Here is a 17,634-nt window from a genome sequence, read left to right on the forward strand (position 1 = left end):
GGATCCCAATAAGGTCTACCTTGCAGCACTGTTCACATATCTTGATCGTCATGGGAGGGGCCCTGCAAGGCTTACAGCTCTCCCATGTTTTCACTATAGGGAGGATCTCGATAAGGTCTACCTTGTAACACCGTTCGCATATCCCGATCATCGTGGGAGGGGTCTGGCCAAGGCTTACAGCTCTCCCATGTTTTCACCCTAGGGAGGAACCCGATAAGGTCTACTTTGTAGCACTGTTCACATATCCTGATCGTCGTGAGAGGGGCCCCGCCAAGGCTTACAACTCTCCCATGCTTTCACCCTCGGGAGGATCCCGATAAGGTCTACCTTGCAGCACCGTTTGCATATCCTGATCATCCTTGGAGGGGCCCCACAAGGCTTACAGCTCTTCCATGCTTTCACCCTAGGAAGGATTCTGATAAGGTCTACCTTATAGCACCGTTCGCATATCCTGATCATCGTGGGAGGGGCCCTGCCAAGGCTTACAACTCTCCCATACTTTCATTGTAGGGAGGATCCCAATAAGGTCTACCTTGTAGCACCGTTCGCATATCCTGATCGTGATAGGAGCATTCTGATCGCCCTAGGAATAATTTGAATTTTTTTTTAACCCTATGTTGAACCTCATTTCCCTGTGACCCTTTTTTTTTTTTTTTTTTTTTTTACAGAACAATGGTTTTCTTTCGAGCACGTCTCATCTTTTGAGAGGCACCTCGTGATTCTTAAAAATCGGAGTTAACCTATGAAGGAAGGACTCAACCTTCCTGTGGCAAAATCGTTGGCCGGTCCTTTCACTGATCGCTGGCCAAGTTTAAATGACAACATGATCCTTTCCAAATTATTGATGGAAGTACCCTTGATCCGAGGAGAGCGTGCATGGAGGTAAGCAGCCAGGTTGAGGTTGAGGTTGATCCAAGCACATTGCTCCATGGAATGGGAATGGAGAACGTGCTTCTTCCTGTTCCCCCATTTTTCGTTTTTTTGCTGTTAACTCTCGGTGTGCTCCTAGCTCTCCTAGTAATCCTTTTTTTTACTCTAAGGGGAACTAGGGAGAGAAAAAGGCTGCAGGAAGATATTTTCAAACTAAACGAGCAGCTAAAAAATGAGGGGGAAAAACGCTTGAATGAGGAATAGAAAGGGAGGACAGGTTGGTTCGAGGACCCGTTGGTCAAAGGAAAGGGGAGGTCCTAATGGCCGGGACGGAGCCGTATGATAGTTTTTTTTTCCCTAAAAAACCCAAGGCCACTGCCTACTGAGGAACGCCTAGTCCAATAGGACAAACAATGTCAAGTCAGGGTACCCAGTTGTAGCTCCCCAGCTCCTGCTGTATGGCTTCAAACACATGACGTAGGGCACCCAAAGCTTTGAAGTCCTTGTCAGAAAGGATTGGGGTGGTCTCGAGCTCGTTTATAACCCCTCGCATCTTCGAGGCCTCAAGCTTATGCCGAGTCAAAAGGCTTTCACTCTCGGAAATCAATCGCGATATTTCGGCCTATTCGACCCTGATGGCCTCCAATTTGGCTAACAGTTTCTCTTCTTCTTGTAAGGCATGAGAGTCGCATTCCAGGAGTGCCTTTCATTTAGCAAAAGCACTACTCTCCTCGTACAATATCTCTCCAGATCAGACTTGTGCTCCTCCAAACGTTGCTCCTTACTTGTCTGAGTCAAATGAGAGGAATAGGATAACTGGAACTGATTATACTTCTCCACGTTTCAGAAGTACTCATCTACAAGTTTTTTTAGAGGAGAGAGGTTGGCACCACAAATGTCAGAAATGGCTTGGAATATCTCATGTGTTTCTTTCTCCAGACTAAGAACCTTCTCGAATGGAGGACGCATGATCTTCTTGTTCATAGTCTCCCACATGGCCGAGGCTGCCTAACGTCGGACATCGGAAACCATAGTGGTAGTACAAAATTTGGATATCTTGGGAACGGTCGAAGGTGGTGCCCTATTTGTTCGCCTCGGGAGCTCACTGTCGCTTGGACTTGCCAAGACCCTCGACACCTCTCTAGGTTGGAGAACCCTTCCTGCCGCAGGTGCCAAGGGGAAACTAGTTTCCTTGGCTGCTAAATCTGACGTTTCAATATTCCTGACAACCACCTCCTCATTGGCATGAGGAAATCTCTGGGGATAGCACGCGCTTGACAGGACTTTGGCATGGGATCCACTAGCAGTGCTTTAGTGGTACCAACTCCCTCAACGACAAAAGGGCTCATTAAAGATTCTTCACTTCGTGATGCGTAAAGTCCTTGGAAAGAGAGGTTCAGAGGTGACTACAAAAAAAAAGGGAGATTGAATGTAAATCGTACAAAATAATAATAATAATAAAAAAAAATGACGTACCAGTGAGTTGAGAGCATTAGGAGCCATCGGATCATTCTGAGTCCACTCAAAAAAATTGGCATCCGATGCCCTGTGTTTCTTGGAGCATCGTTTCCAATAATGGTCACCGGTACTACTTCGATTGTCCTTTTCAATCGGTTTGGAAGCGTTCTTTTGTCCGATCGTTGCCGCCCCCTCAGTCAGGTGAAACTGCTTCCCTCCATGGTTGATTTCTTTACCTTTGGGTAGTCTTGATGGCACTGGGGGAGGGATAGAACTAGTCACTAATAGATGACGATTCTCTTCGAAGTAGTTCCCATGCTTCGTTAACCACCAATCCTTGAATCGTGGGGTAACATGGGTGTGTGGATCCAATGTACAAGCTGACAGGAATACCTGAGACAAGGGCTTGCATCTCATACACACTCTTCAGTAATATAAAATTTTTTTCGGTGTAAGGGCGGGAGGTATTCCCCCTATATCATTCGGAATGTCCTAATGGAAGCAAAATTGTTGACCGAAGCGAAAGGGACTATACAACTCTATAATTCGGACATCCCCACACTGGGAGGATAAGAAACCTGATCACATACTGGAAAAATAACTAGACTTCGGGAGAGGTAGGTCTCTACTATCAGTTAGCCTTTCATGCCTGCTCCAGTTGTGAATGCTTGCATGCCACTGAATACTTCGGCGCTATGGATCAATTCCCGTGCCTCGTACTAATCGAAGTAAATCAAGCCACCTTCGCCAGAAAAGTGGGCCATCTTGGGACCTCGAACTTTTGTAGGAATAGGGTAATCCGTGTCAAAGTAATGGGCCAGCCAACCATGGACATAATGCATGGGGAAGTGAAAGTCCATACGCCCGATGGGGTTCAAAGCCTCTGCTATCAACCCTAGGCCATGATAGATGTTGGCTAGAACTGGAACAACAAGACTATAAATAGTTCTATGAGCCATCAAGTAAGCCATTCTAAAGACCTGGGGTGAAGATAACCTCCCTTATGAGGAAATACAAACAAACATAACTAGCAAGATAGAAAGGCGGGCAGATAGATCTTGTCCTTCATCTCGTCTCCTACCTCTACCTCTGCGAATAGCATGTTCTCCCTGCTCAACGAATCTCGAAACTCGATCTACGTACCGTCAGGATTTTGCATGGACCGAGACTAAGAGGCTTTCTTTTGCTTCTGTGTAACGGGCTTGTCTTATTTACAAGCCCCCAGGAACCAAAAAGAGATCCATGAGCTAATAGACACTGAAGAATCATGTTTTGTGGGAGTCATGCGATTTTCTCTCTGCGAGCACACTATCAAAATATACGCCCGAAAAAGGTGTTCGCACGTTTTTAGCAAGTACTTCTCTTTGTCACGGTGACCAGTTAGCTCTTTGAGGGAGGGCATCACTTCTTCGTAAAAGCTTCCTTTGATCAGAAGACTCCCGAACAACCAGAGGTCCCATAAGGAAATTGACGCTTCACCCGCCGCAGTATGAAGAGTGTTGGTTGAAGGGCACCAGGCTTCATAGAAAGCTCGAACTATGTCACCATTGCGATCATATGTACAGGGAGGCCCTCACTGCGCCATGTAAATAAATGTCACGAAGGAATTGCTCGTTTTGACCTACTACAACCTCAAGCCACTCCCAATAATAGTCAACAAAACCTAATTCTCCAAGGACTTTTGTCACAACGCTCCAGCTGAACTAACCCTCAATTATGCAACGTCCGAGAGTTAGCACTTGATCTGGGTTAGGGGTTTCCTCATGAATAGAAGATCACAGGATTAGAGTCGACTATTATAGCACTGAAGTCTCTTATATGAAATTTTTTTTTGGTTATTTTTTCCTTTAAATTTCAGCTTCTCCTATTTGCTTATCTCTCATTGGACTCATGTACATGCACATATATATTTTTTTATCACGTGACTGAACTTAAATTCTTTTAAGCTGCCTACGTACCCTTTATAATGATAGGGATCAAGTCATAACGTGGTTAAAAAAGAATGTTTTTTTTTTGCACGACTGAACTTAAATTCCTTTAAGTTGCCTACGTACCCTTTATAATGACAGGGATCAAGTCGTAACATAGTTCGTACAAAGGTTTTTTTTTTTTTTTTTTTTGGTTAAGCGTAAAACTTCTTAAGAAACTTGCCATTGATTGGGCTAATTATTAGCCCATTTTGATCAACTATCTTGTACGCTCCGTTTATGTAGACTTCTTTGACGACGTAGGGCCTATCCCATTTAGGTCTAAGCTTATTCCTCGTATATCTTGTCGTGATAATTGGTCTCCTTACAGTAAGCACTAGATCACCGACTTGAAAGAACCAAGGCTTTACATGCTTATCGAAGGCTTTAGACATTCACGCCTGGGACATTCCAACGCTTGTTGAGCTTCTAATCGTTTTTCATCCAATGCTTCTAACTCTTGGAGCCGCAGTCTGGCGTTGTCCTCTGTAGTCAGCCCTTCTTGCACCGCCATTCTTAGAGATGGAATTTCTCTTTTCAAAGGAAGGACATCTTCTACCCCATAAACGAGAGAGTACGGGGTGACTTATGTAGGGGTACAGTGAGTGGAGCGATAAGCCCGCAACGCTTCACCGATCTTCTCCTACCAATCTCTCTTCGACTTGGAAACAATTTTCTTTAGCAGGTTGCACAATGTCTTGTTAAATGCCTTAGCCAACCCATTTGCGGCAGCGTTATATATGGATGACTTATACTGCTAGAATTTTAATTTTTTACACAATCTGTCCATCAAACTGTCGGAGAATTGTCTCCCGTTATCCGTCATGATCCGATGGGGAATACCATACCGATAAATGATATGAGTGCAGATAAAATCCACCACGTTTTCTTTCTTGGCTTCCCTTAGCACAACAGCCTCAACCCATCTTGAGAAGTAGTCAGTGGCTGCGAGGATGTAGGACTGCCCTGCTGACGACTTAGGCATTATAGGGCCGACCAGATCAAGCCCCCATGCTTCGAAAGGCCACGAGGCTATGGTCAGATGCAAAGGCTCGGGCGGTTGATTAATGAAATTCGCGTGATATTGATAGGCTTCACACACACCTGAGTGTGTTTCCTCCAAAGCCTTCGCTGACTCTTCTTTACTGAGGCATCGAAGGAAAAGTTCTTCAAGGGATCGACGATATAGGACCACTTTGTAGTAAATGAAATGAGCGACCCTCCTTCAAACCTCGGTTTTATAGCGGGGTCATCTGGGAGCCTTCCATGCTCAACGTAATCTATGATGAGCTACCGCCAGTCTTCCTCGTCAGTTAGTTAGACTGATATCGCATTCGTTTCCCTATATGCAGTTCCAACTGGAGGTACAACCCATCTTCGCTAAAGCGATATATTAAGGGGCACATTATCCAAGTCCATTAAGGTAGTGGCTAGGTTTGCCAAGGCATCCGCCTTCTTGTTCTCCGTCCTCGAGACATGTTCCAATGTCACACGTTCGAATTTTCCATCAACTAGCGAGCGTAAGTGAAGTAGGGTTTCAAGTCGTCATGTTTCACCTCGTACTGGCATAAGAGTTGACTGATTATCAACTTCGAGTCATCGAAGATCTCTCTACAAGCTACTCCAATCTCTAAGGCCATTTGAAGACCAATTATCAAGGCTTAGTATTCAATGATGTTCTTTGAGCATAACTCGACAAGTGCAAAGCTATAAGGTAGCATGTGCTTTTCTGGAGAAATGAGAACGATACCTGCCCTTGCACCACTTTTTCGTGTCGCACTGTCAAAGAACATGACCCACCGCCATGAGGTTTCTGTGAATAGAACATCGTCATCGAGCAATTCTTCACTCAACTCCCAATCTGATGGAACTGGGTGATCTGCCAAGAAGTCGGCCAATGTCTGCTCTTTAACTTCCCTTTGTGGTACATAAACAATGTTGTACTGTTGAAGCATGATTGCGCATTTGGCTAAACGTCCCAAGATGATCGACCTGGATAGGACGTACTTGATGGGGTCGGCTTTCGCAATATATATATATATATATGATAATTTTCTTATCATATAATATATATATTAAACTATATGTTCTATTAAATATAACATATAACCATAATTTCTATATCGTATCAAATACAATATAACCTATAGTTTCTTTTCTCTCACCAATGACATTTAATGTAAATCACATTTACATTAAATTTAACAATATGAATCTAATTCATATAATTAATGGTTGAATCATATTCAAATATTTATTACCTCTCATTAATATTATAAAATGCATCAAATACATTATAGTATTTATATCATGTATAATTAAAAAATTTAGTTAATTATCTCATATATAATTAATTCCCTTAATTAATTTGAACAATTCAAATTAATCCAAAAAATGATTCTCATTAAATCCCGTTGAGCTACCAAGAGGACCTCATGGACCTGTAGCTTTAAGCTCCAACAGTACGTGAATAATTAATTAAACACTTTAATTAAATTATTCACCATCTGTTATCTGTTAGACACTCCACTAAAGATTGATAGCTGCACTCTTCACACTATAAATATATTTATGTGTCCATTAATAACCAAATAAATGTACAACGACCCGTCACAAATCGCTTGTAAGTACAGCTAGGCCAAAATTACCATTTTGCCCCTATAGTTACATCTAATTCCTTAAGTACCATTGATCCCTCTAATGAACAATAAATGATAGTCCAACTATAACCAAACCTCTCAGGGACTAGGAGAGATTGTTGCGCCACATTATTCAAGTCCAGGAATCAGCCCCTAAGGGAGCAATTTATCTATTTTTCCTAACTTTGGGGAAGGAGTGAATTCCGTCTTGTGTAGCTGTGTTCCCAGCTCCTCTATCAAACGAATCCTAAAAATGGTAGGCTTGTTGAGTCGGTCATCTAGCCACTTTAACCTATACAAATCGAAGAACCGCCTTCATAGGTAAGAGTTCACAACTCACTTCAGGATATAAGTCATGTTACCTATGGTCATCCTGGTGGAATGTAAGTCTCTATTATGAACGGCGTTATATAATGAGACTAAACATTTTGTTGTTCGGTCTTATACAAACTCCTTCGTATAGAATATCCCCACTCATATGTCTCCACATGAATGATCAGGATCAAATCATTTCCAGCACTTTACAACAATTGTAACACCTATAAAGCAGGTCATACTCGTAGTGTCACCAGGATAAGGTATCCAACCTTATCCATCTCTACTATAGATCATTTAGGTTTTGGGATTGGTGTCCTAATTCTACTGGAATCTCGTAGTATGTAGTCTGTACACATTGTTATGAATAAAATAAGAGATTTTTTTTTTTTTTTTTTTTTTTTTTTTTTTACTCATATCCAATAAACAAAGCTCCATGGTTATTGAATGTAAATTTAAGCATGTATATGAGATATACAAGTGGATCATGCCTTAAGTGATAACCTAAATAGGTCTGTATTATAAGGATTAAGGAGGGATACCTAATCCTGGTGACACTACGAATACAGCCCGCTTTGTAGAGGTTTACAAGTGTTGTGAACTACTACAGATGGTAGATCTTGACCATTCATGTGGAGCCATGCGAGTGGGGGTGTCCTATACAAAGTGTTTGAATAAGACCGGACCAAGAGATGACTAGTCTCTGTATACAACGTTGTTGATATTTGAAACTTACATCTCACCTAAACGACCATAGGTGACATGACCTTAATCTTGAGTGTTTTGCGAACTCCTGCCTTTGAGGGTGATCCTTTGATTAGTATGGGTGAGAATGACCAGATTGCTAACTCAACATGCCTACCTTTTTAGCGACTTGTTTGATTTGGGACCCGGGAATTTAGTTACACAAGATGAAATTCACTCATTCTCCGAAGCAGGGGTAAGTAGATAGATTGCTCCCTTAAGGTCAACATAGTGGCCACAACTTCTCTTTGGAAAGAGAACTCAGTCATAGTAGGACTATGACTTATGTTCATTAGAGGAATCATGGTACTTAAGTTGTTAGATGTAACTATAGGGGCATAACGGTTATTGGCCTAGCTGTACTTATGAGCGATCTGCGAAGGGTTATCGCACTATTGATTGGTTGATATGGACACATAATATATTATTAGTAAGGAGAGTTCAGATGTCGGTCTTTAGTGGAGTGCCTGGTAGTTAACATATGGTAGATCCCGTGACTAAAGTGTTTAGTCAGTTATTCACGTACCGCTGGAGCTTCGAGCTAGAGGTCCATAAAGTTCCCTTGCTAGTTCAATGAATTCAAGTTGAAAATCAGTTCTTGGTGTCGATTTGAAATGTTCAGATTGACAAGAGGGAATTCAATTATATATGATATGATTGGTGTGATGTATGAGATATATCAAGTGGAGGACTAATGTAAATGAGATTTACATTAAGTACTATGAACTAGAAAAAGAACTATAGTTTATATGTTTCATGAGATGAAATATTAAAACTATAGATTATAAATATAATATGGTAAGTTGGTTATCATATTTATTTATAATAATATTAATTATTGGATAATTATATCTTTTTCTCTAATAACCAATTGAGTTGGAGGTTATTGGTGATTTCATGGTAACTGTGAGATAAAAGAAAAAATGTTTTCCTAAATTTAGGAGTTGTTGTGAGAGTTTCTATTCTCAACAAGTTTTCATGGAAAGGCTATCAAGTGGATTAGATTCACTAAACGATAACTGAAGAGAGACTAAACGATCGTGGAGTGACACTACACGATAGTTCACTCAGCTGGCCATTAGCTAAATGATCGTGGAGCTTTTACTAAACGATCGAATAACATTTGTTAAACGATTGGGCATCGTCTATACGATAGACCTTTGTCATCTCGCACTTGCTAAATCGTTTACATGATTGTTCTTCCACCGGTCTCTTCCTCTAACTAAGTCCACACAGAGCCCACACTTCTAGATTCTCACACCGAGAATACCAAGGTAGCCATTATGGTAGTTTCGTATTCAACTGAACTGAGGTCGAGGTTTTTGGAGGCCATTCGTTAAGTTCACGTTGTTCGTGTGGTGGTTGTTGTGATTGTGCAGTGTTGCGGTCGCTGTGTACAAGTTTTCGTGTGTTGCAGTCATGGAGATTGTTCGAGCGTTCGGGATCAAGGGTGTTTGTAGATGAGTCTTTAAAGGTATGTATAATTCTATCCCTTGATCTTATGTAAAACATGCTGTAATTTCGTATGGTGCATGACCAGTTAGTTTCCATTTCTTGATTGTAATTGTTTATGTTTAAATACAAATGGAATTTTAAACGATCATTCTGCTGCTCATGGAAATCCTCATGTATGATTTCCTTGAATTGTTATCAGAGCTAGGTTGTTTTGATATTCCAAATTTCACTTCTGTTTTGAACTTATTTTACAGTCGTGGTGGTTTTTCTACATTGCGTTTAAAGGTTAAATGCATTTGTGGATGGTGTTGATGAATGTTTATGGGTTAATTGCCTCTTTTTAAAGCTTTCTTTTGATTACAAAGTATTAATTTGTAAGGGCTCCTGTGTTATTTGGCATAATTAACGTGCAATTGAGTCTGTAATTCAAAGTGTTTGAGTTTGTCGAGTCGTTCGTGATGAAGTTTCGATACATGGAGACGCGGTTCTCAGCGAGGAAGAAGACTAAGAGTTGGTCGTGTCGTGTAGCCTCAGGTAATTGATCATTGGGATTTGACTAAACGATCGTGTAGATTTTTCTATGCGATTGTGTAGTATTTAGCAAACGATCGTATAGCTAATGCTAAACAATGGGGTAAAGCGTTTACTTTATCTTATAATGTTGGTTGCCCGATCGGGTAGACGCTGGAGGTAAATGATCAAGTGGGAGCATATGATGCTCATCATTTAATAAAAGACGCGCACACTAAACAATCGTGTAGTTAGCATGCCTCATTGCATAGTTACTGACTACACGATCACGCGGTATATGATATTTAGGCGCTCGCTCAATGATCATTTAGACAATTGTGCTTCACCATATCGTTGTCGTTTAGACAGGTTTGCGTTATATGTGGTGTACTGCACAATTGCGTACCTCGTGCTTCATCGCATAGTAAAAGGTACACGATCGTTGCTAAGCAATTGTTTAGCTCCGGAAGCATTGGTAACGACTGAGTAAAACGTCTACTCTTTCATGTAGACGATCGCTTGGGTTTTGGTATACGATCAACAGAGACACATTCCTTCACCTAGACGGTTCAAGATCCGATTCGCCTGTTTGAACCGGAGACTCTTTGCTTTTGTAATAGTTAGCTTTGGTTTTGTGGATTTGAGGCTAATTATCTTGGTTCATCAACTTATGCTTAATATACATGAGATGTATGTGGTTTATATGGCATAGTGTATAACATATAGATTTGAAACCCACCTTAGGTTGTGAAATTATTCATGCATCATGTATTATAAGTGTTATAATATGGCATGATAAAATTACAAGAGAGCTTGCACATGCATCATGAAATATAAGAGTTATATTTGTGCATGCAGTAAGCATATTCATGCATCATCTTGATATTATAAGCGTTATAATATAAGGGTGAATGGAAGCATGTTTTGCTTGGTTTGTTGCTGTTTTGTATAAGTGTTATATAAAAAGTAGCAATGAATGAACAATGCATGGAACATGAAATTTAGGCTGTTTATAAGCGTTATGAATGGTTTTGGTTGTTTCTGTTATAAGCCTTATAATAGAAATTAGAACTAAAATCGATAAGAAAGAGTTACATGCGGACTTAGGCAAACTCATGTTTTAAAAAGGTTTTAAAATTGGATTGAGATAGACCTAAGTTCAAGGTTCTAATGGGATTAGCAACCTAGTTTAATGTTTCTAAATCGGTTTAATAGGATTAAATTGATTGGCATAAAAGATTAAAATTGTATTAAATCTATCTATAAGGGACCTTTTGTCTAAGGCGGGTTCTATCTAGGTTGGGGTACTTAAGCTGACGGAAACGAAACACCCCTACCTGGGAACCTACCTAGAAAGGTGAATTAGATAGATTTTCTGTAAGCATGCAACAGTTGGTCAAAGACTCCGCTAAAGAGTTTAATGGATGATGATCAAAAGTTGTTCAACTATCCAAGGTAAATGTTACTCTTGGGCAAACCTAAAAAGTCACTTAGTTAAAATTCTAAGTAAGCTAAACCTTAAGTCATAAAATACTCAGTGGGAGGAAGAGATGTATCTGATATTTCAATGATTCCACTCACGTTTCTCCCTGAATGTTCACATCGTGAGATTCATGCTTGGCCTTGTGGTGCCCTGGGAGCATCCTCTTTCGGATGGTGTTTGCATGAGTCAATATCAAGGTGGACAAAGAGAGTGTTTATAATAAGTGGGTGAAGGGTGTGTGTCAACACGTCTTACGGTCTCTGTCATTGGTTCGCACGGTGAGATCATTTTGTACTCTCTCATGGCGCCCTGGGAGCATCCCCCTTCGGATGAGTTTTGTGCAGTTGGTCAATATCAAGGTGAACTACAAAAATTGATAGGGTCACTTTAGTTTTTGCCCCAATAAGATTTTTTCCCTTCGGATTGGCTGCTCGGGCAGAACTCTTGGGCCTAAAATGGCAGGTCACACTTACGGGAAATTGTTAAGCAAGTTAATGATTTCTTGTTTAGATCAATGATGGCTAGTCGTTATAAGAGCTAGAATTTTTTTGGTATTAATGGCTGGTTGAGAATGTATCAATTTAGAGGAGGGATGAATTGACCACCCTTCGGCTGCTTTTGTCCTAAACCTTTGGAGCGTCATTACGAAACTAGATGTCACTGGGGGTTCATGTTAGTTTTTCTAAACCGTATTGGATGTTGTATATTTTTTCAACGGGTATTTGCTTAAAACCTAATGTACATCAATGTGTTTTTTGTTTTCTACAACATGTTTGATTTTTCGTTTAGTGCCTCTAATTTGACCGGTTATATATATTGGAAAGAGTCTTGTAAAACGTATTTTGTGGTAAACGACCTCGAATTTATCATGGTTGAGGAATGTCCTCAAGTCCTGACCCTTGATGCACCGCAAAGTGTTCATAATGCATATGAGTTGTGGATGAAGGCTAATTCATTGGCTACAACTTCACATTTTGGCTAGCATGCCTGATGTTTTGGCCAAAAGGGTTGAGAACATGATTATTGCACGTGAGATCATGGACTCATTGCAAGATTTGTTTGAACGTCTGTTCTTACTCTTCAAGCACAAAGGGATGGATGACAAAACCAATATTGTGAGTTCCTAAGTTAAACTCTAGGAAGAGAAAGCAAGTGTTGCTAACTCTGAAGAAGTGTTCTCTAAAATGGAACTTGGAGCTTATCTAAGTTCTGATACTAATCCCACTACTCTCCAAAAGAGGAGGATGTCTAAAGACAGTAAATGTGATTTATTGGTCTTGGAGACGTGTATGGAAGAGAATGATGAATCTGCCTGGATCCTGTATTCGGGTGCTACTAATCACGTCAGTTCCTCTTACCAAGGATTTAGTTCCTGGCAAACGTTGCCACTAAGAGAGTTGACTCTTCGAGTCGATACTGGTGAGGTTGTTTCAGCTGTTGCGATAGACAGACTGAAGTTATTTTTGGACAAGAAACATTATCTGTTACTGGATAATATTTTTGTAGTTCCTCATATCAAGAGGAACTTAATCTCAGTTTCTTGTATCATTGAACAAGGTTATAACGTTTCTTTTTCTGAGAGTAAAGTGTTTATTTTCAAGAATGGAGTGGAGATTTGTTTTGGTTCAATGGAAAGAAACTTATATGTACTAAGGCCACTAGTCATAAAAGCCTTGTTTAATACTGAAATGCTTAGTACAACGATAACAGCTAAAAGACCAACGGTTTCTCCTAAGGAAAACGCCCATCTTTGGCATTTAAGGTTAGGTCACATCAACCTCAATAGGTTGAGCAATTGGTGAAAAGTGGACTTCTAAAGAGTTTAGAAGAAAACTCCATGCCGGTGTGTGAATCATGCCTCGAAGGCAAGATGACCAAACGACCTTTTACTGGAAAGGGTTATAGAGCAAAGGAAGCCTTGGAGCTTGTACATTTTGACCTCTATGGTCTAATGAGTGTTGGGCTCGAGGTGGGCATGAATATTTCATCTCTTTCATAGATGATTATTCAAGGTACGGGTATCTCTACCTAATGAAAAGTAAGTCTGAAGCCTTTGACAAGTTCAAGGAGTATAGGGTTGATGTTGAAAACTTGTTAGGTAAGAAGATAAAAACACTACGATTTGATCATGGTGGAATGTATAAGGACCTCCAATTCAAGAACTATATGATAGAACATGAAATTACGTTCCAAGTCTCGGTCCCAGGTACACCTTAGCAGAATGGTGTATCAGAAAGGAGAAACAGAACCTTGTTGGACATGGTTCGGTCTATGATGAGTTATACTCATCTTCCAGACTTATTTTGGGATTTTGTAGTGGAGACTGCATGTTACATTCTGAACAACATTCCCTCGAAAAGTGTTTCTAAAACACCTTTTGAGTTTTGGAGAGGCTGTAAAGGTAGTTTACGCCACTTCAGGATTTAGGGGTGTCTAGCCCACGTGCTTATGACTAACCCGAAAAAGTTGGAACCACGTTCGAAAGTTTTCCTATTTGTAGGTTACCCAAGGGAAACGAGGGGTGGAAACTTCTACGATCTGAGTGAGAACAAAGTGTTTATTTCTACGAATGCTATCTTCTTTGAAGAATACCACATCTGGGATCATAAGCCACGATGTAAGCTTGTTTTATGTTAGATTTCTAGTGAGACTGAGACTACTGAGGGTTCCACAAGAGTTGTTGAACAGACTGACAGATAAACAAGAAATGTTGAGGTCAGTACTTCTAGTCAACCAGCTCAAGAGTTGAGACTGCCTCGACATAATGGGAAGGTTATGAACCCACTAGATCGCTACATGGGTTTAACTGAAGCCCAGAATGTCATTTCTAATGTAGGTTGAGGATCCATTGTCTTTTAAGCAAGCAATGGAGGATGTTGACAAGGATGAGTGGATTAAAGCCATGAACCAGGAGATAGAGTCTATGTACTTCAATCAAGTCTTGGAGCTTGTGGATCAACCTGATGGGGTAAGACCTATAAGGTACAAGTGGATCTATAAGAGAAAACGAGGTGTAGATGGAAAGGTGCAAACCTTTAAGGCTAGACTCGTGGCAAAGGGTTATACCAAGGTTGAGGGAGGGACTGAGAGGAAACTTTTTCACCTGTTGTCATGCTCAAGTCTATCAAGATACTTCTGTCCATAGCCACATTTTATGATTATGAGATATGGCAAATGGACATCAAGACTATCTTTCTTAATGGTAATCTTGAGAAGACCATCTACATGGCTCAACCAGAGGGATTTGTAGTTCCAGATCAAGAGCAAAGAGTTTCTAAGCTTAATAGGTCAAATCGTGGAACATTAGGTTTGACAGTGCGGTCAAATCGTTTGGCTTTGATTAGAATGTTGATGAGCCTTGTGTTTACAAGAAGATCATCAACAACTTAGTAGCTCTTTTGGTACTTTATGTGGATGATATCCTACTCATTAGGAATAATGTAGGGTTTCTAACTGACATTAAGAAGTTGCTAGCTTCCCAAATCCAAATGAAAGATTTAGGTGAGGCACAGTATGTTCTAGGGATCCAAATCATTCGGGATCGTAAGAACAAGAGGTTAGCCTTGTATCAGGCATTATACATCGATCAAATGTTGATCAAGTATAGGATGCAGGATTCCAAGAGGGGTTTGTTACCCTTCAGGCAGGGAATCATTTTGTCTAAGGATCAATGTTCTAAGACACCTCAAGAAGTTGAGGAGATGAGACGGATTCCCTATGCTTTAGTTGTAGGAAGCTTAATGTATGCAATGTTGTGTACCAGACCCAACATTTGCTATGTAGTAGGGATTGCCAGTCATTATAAGTCCAATCTAGGATTGGATCACTAGACAGGGGTCAAGACGATCTTCAAGTATCTTCGGAGAATGAGGGACTACATTCTCGTGTATGGAGATAAAGATCTGATCCTTACAGGATAGACAGACTCTGACTTTCAGACCGATAGAGATTCTCGTAAATCGACATCGGGGTCAGTGTTCACTCTGAATGAAGGGTCTACAGTCTGGCGAAACATCAAGCAAGGATGCATCGTAAACTGCACTATGGAAGCCGAATACGTGGCTGCTTGTGAAGCAACTAAAAAGGTTGTTTGGTTGAGGAAATTCCTAAAAGATTTGGAGGTTGTTCCATATATGGATTTTCCTATCACTCTCTATTGTGAACAGTGGGGCTTTGGCAAATTCGAAGGAGCCTTAGAGTCATCGTCGAGGCAAGCATATAAAACAAAAATATCATTTGATCAGGGAGATTGTGCATCACGGTGATGTGATAGTCACGAAGATCACATCGGAGCACAATGTTGCTGATCCATTTACAAAGGCTCTCACGACTAAAGTGTTCAACGGTCACCTGGAGAGTCTGGGTCTGCGGGACATACGGCATATTGTCTAGGACAAGTGGGAGATGATACTGAGGATGCCCTAGTTTATTGTATATTGTACTTGTCTTTATCTTGTATTGTACATTAGTCTCCCGAGGTATTAGGACAGGTGGGAGATTGTTGGGATTGGTGTCCTAATTCTCCCAAAGTCTCGTAGTTTGTAATCTGTACACATTGTTATGAATAAAATAAAAGTTATTTTATTTGGCATTTACTCATATCCAATAAACAAAGCTCCCTGGTTATTGTATGTAAACTTAAGCATGTATATGAGATATACAAGTGGGCCATGCCTTAAGTGATAACCTAAATAGGTCTGTAGTATAAGGATTAAGGATGGATATATGATCCTGGTGACATTACGGATAAGACCCACTTTGTAGAGGTTTTCAAGTTTTATGAACTACTATAGATGGTAGATCCGGACCATTCATGTGGAGACATGCGAGTGGGGGTGTCCTATATAAAGAGTTTGTATAAGATCGGACCATGAGATGACTAGTCTCATATATAACACCATTGATATTTGAGACTTACATCTTACCTAAACGACCGTCGATGACATGACCTCAATCCTGAGTGTTTTGGGAATTCCTGCCTTTGAGGGCGGTCCTTTAATTAATATGGGTTAGAATGGCCAGCTTGCCAACTCAATATGCCTACCTTTTTGGGGACTTGTCTGATTTAGGAGTGAGGAACTCAGTTACACAAGATGGAATTCACTCCTTCCTCGAAGTAGGGGTAAGTAGATAGATTGCTCCCTTAAGGGTTAATTCTGAGTCTTGAACATAGTGGCCACAAGTCTCAGTCATAATAGGACTATGACTTATGTTCATTAGAGGAATCAGTGGTACTTAAGGAGTTAGATGTAACTACAGGGACATAACAGTTATTGGCCCAGCTGTACTTACGAGCAATCTATGAAGGGTTATTACACTGTTTATTAGTTGATATGGACACATAATATATTTGTAGTAAGGAGAGTTTAACTATTGATCTTTAGTGAAGTGCCTGACAGTTAACGGATGGTGGATCCCATGACTAAAGAGTTTAGTCAGTTATTCACGTACCGTTAGAGCTTCGAGCTACAAGTCCATAAGGTCCCCTTGGTAGCTCAATGGATTCAAGTTGAGAATCAGTTCTCAGTGTTGATTTCAAATGTTCAGATTGACAAGAGGGAATTCGATTATAGATGATATGATTGGTGTGATGTATGAGATACATCAAGTGAAAGATTAATGTAAATGAGATTTACATTAAGTACCATGAAATAGAAAAAGAACTATAGTTTATATGTTTCATGAGACGAAATATTAAAACTATAGGTTATAAATATAATATGGTAAGTTGGTTATCATATTTATTTATAACAATATTGATTATTGGATAATTATATCTTTTTTTCTAATAACCAATTGAGTGGGAGGTTATTAGTATTTTCGTGGTAACCGTAAGATAAAAGGAAATTTTTTTTCCTAAAGTTAGGAGTTGTTGTGAGAGTTTCTATTCTCGGCAAGTTCTCATGGAAAGGCTGTCAAATGGTTTAGATTCACTAAATGATAGCTGAAGAGAGACCAAACGATCGTGGAGTGATACTATATGATAGCTCACTCAGCTGGCCATTAGCTAAACAATCATGATGCTTTTACTAAACGATCGCATAACATTTGTTAAACGATTGGGCATAGTCTATATGATAGACCTTTATCATCTCCCACTTGCTCAATCACTTACACGATTGTTCTTCGTCCAGTCTCTTCCTTTAACCAAGTCCACACAGAGCCCACACTTCTGGATTCTTATACCGAGAAT

Source organism: Benincasa hispida, chromosome 5 (assembly GCF_027475165.1).
Source record: "Benincasa hispida cultivar pf3 chromosome 5, pf3_genome.v1.1, whole genome shotgun sequence".
In the NCBI taxonomy this organism is placed as follows: domain Eukaryota; kingdom Viridiplantae; phylum Streptophyta; class Magnoliopsida; order Cucurbitales; family Cucurbitaceae; genus Benincasa; species Benincasa hispida.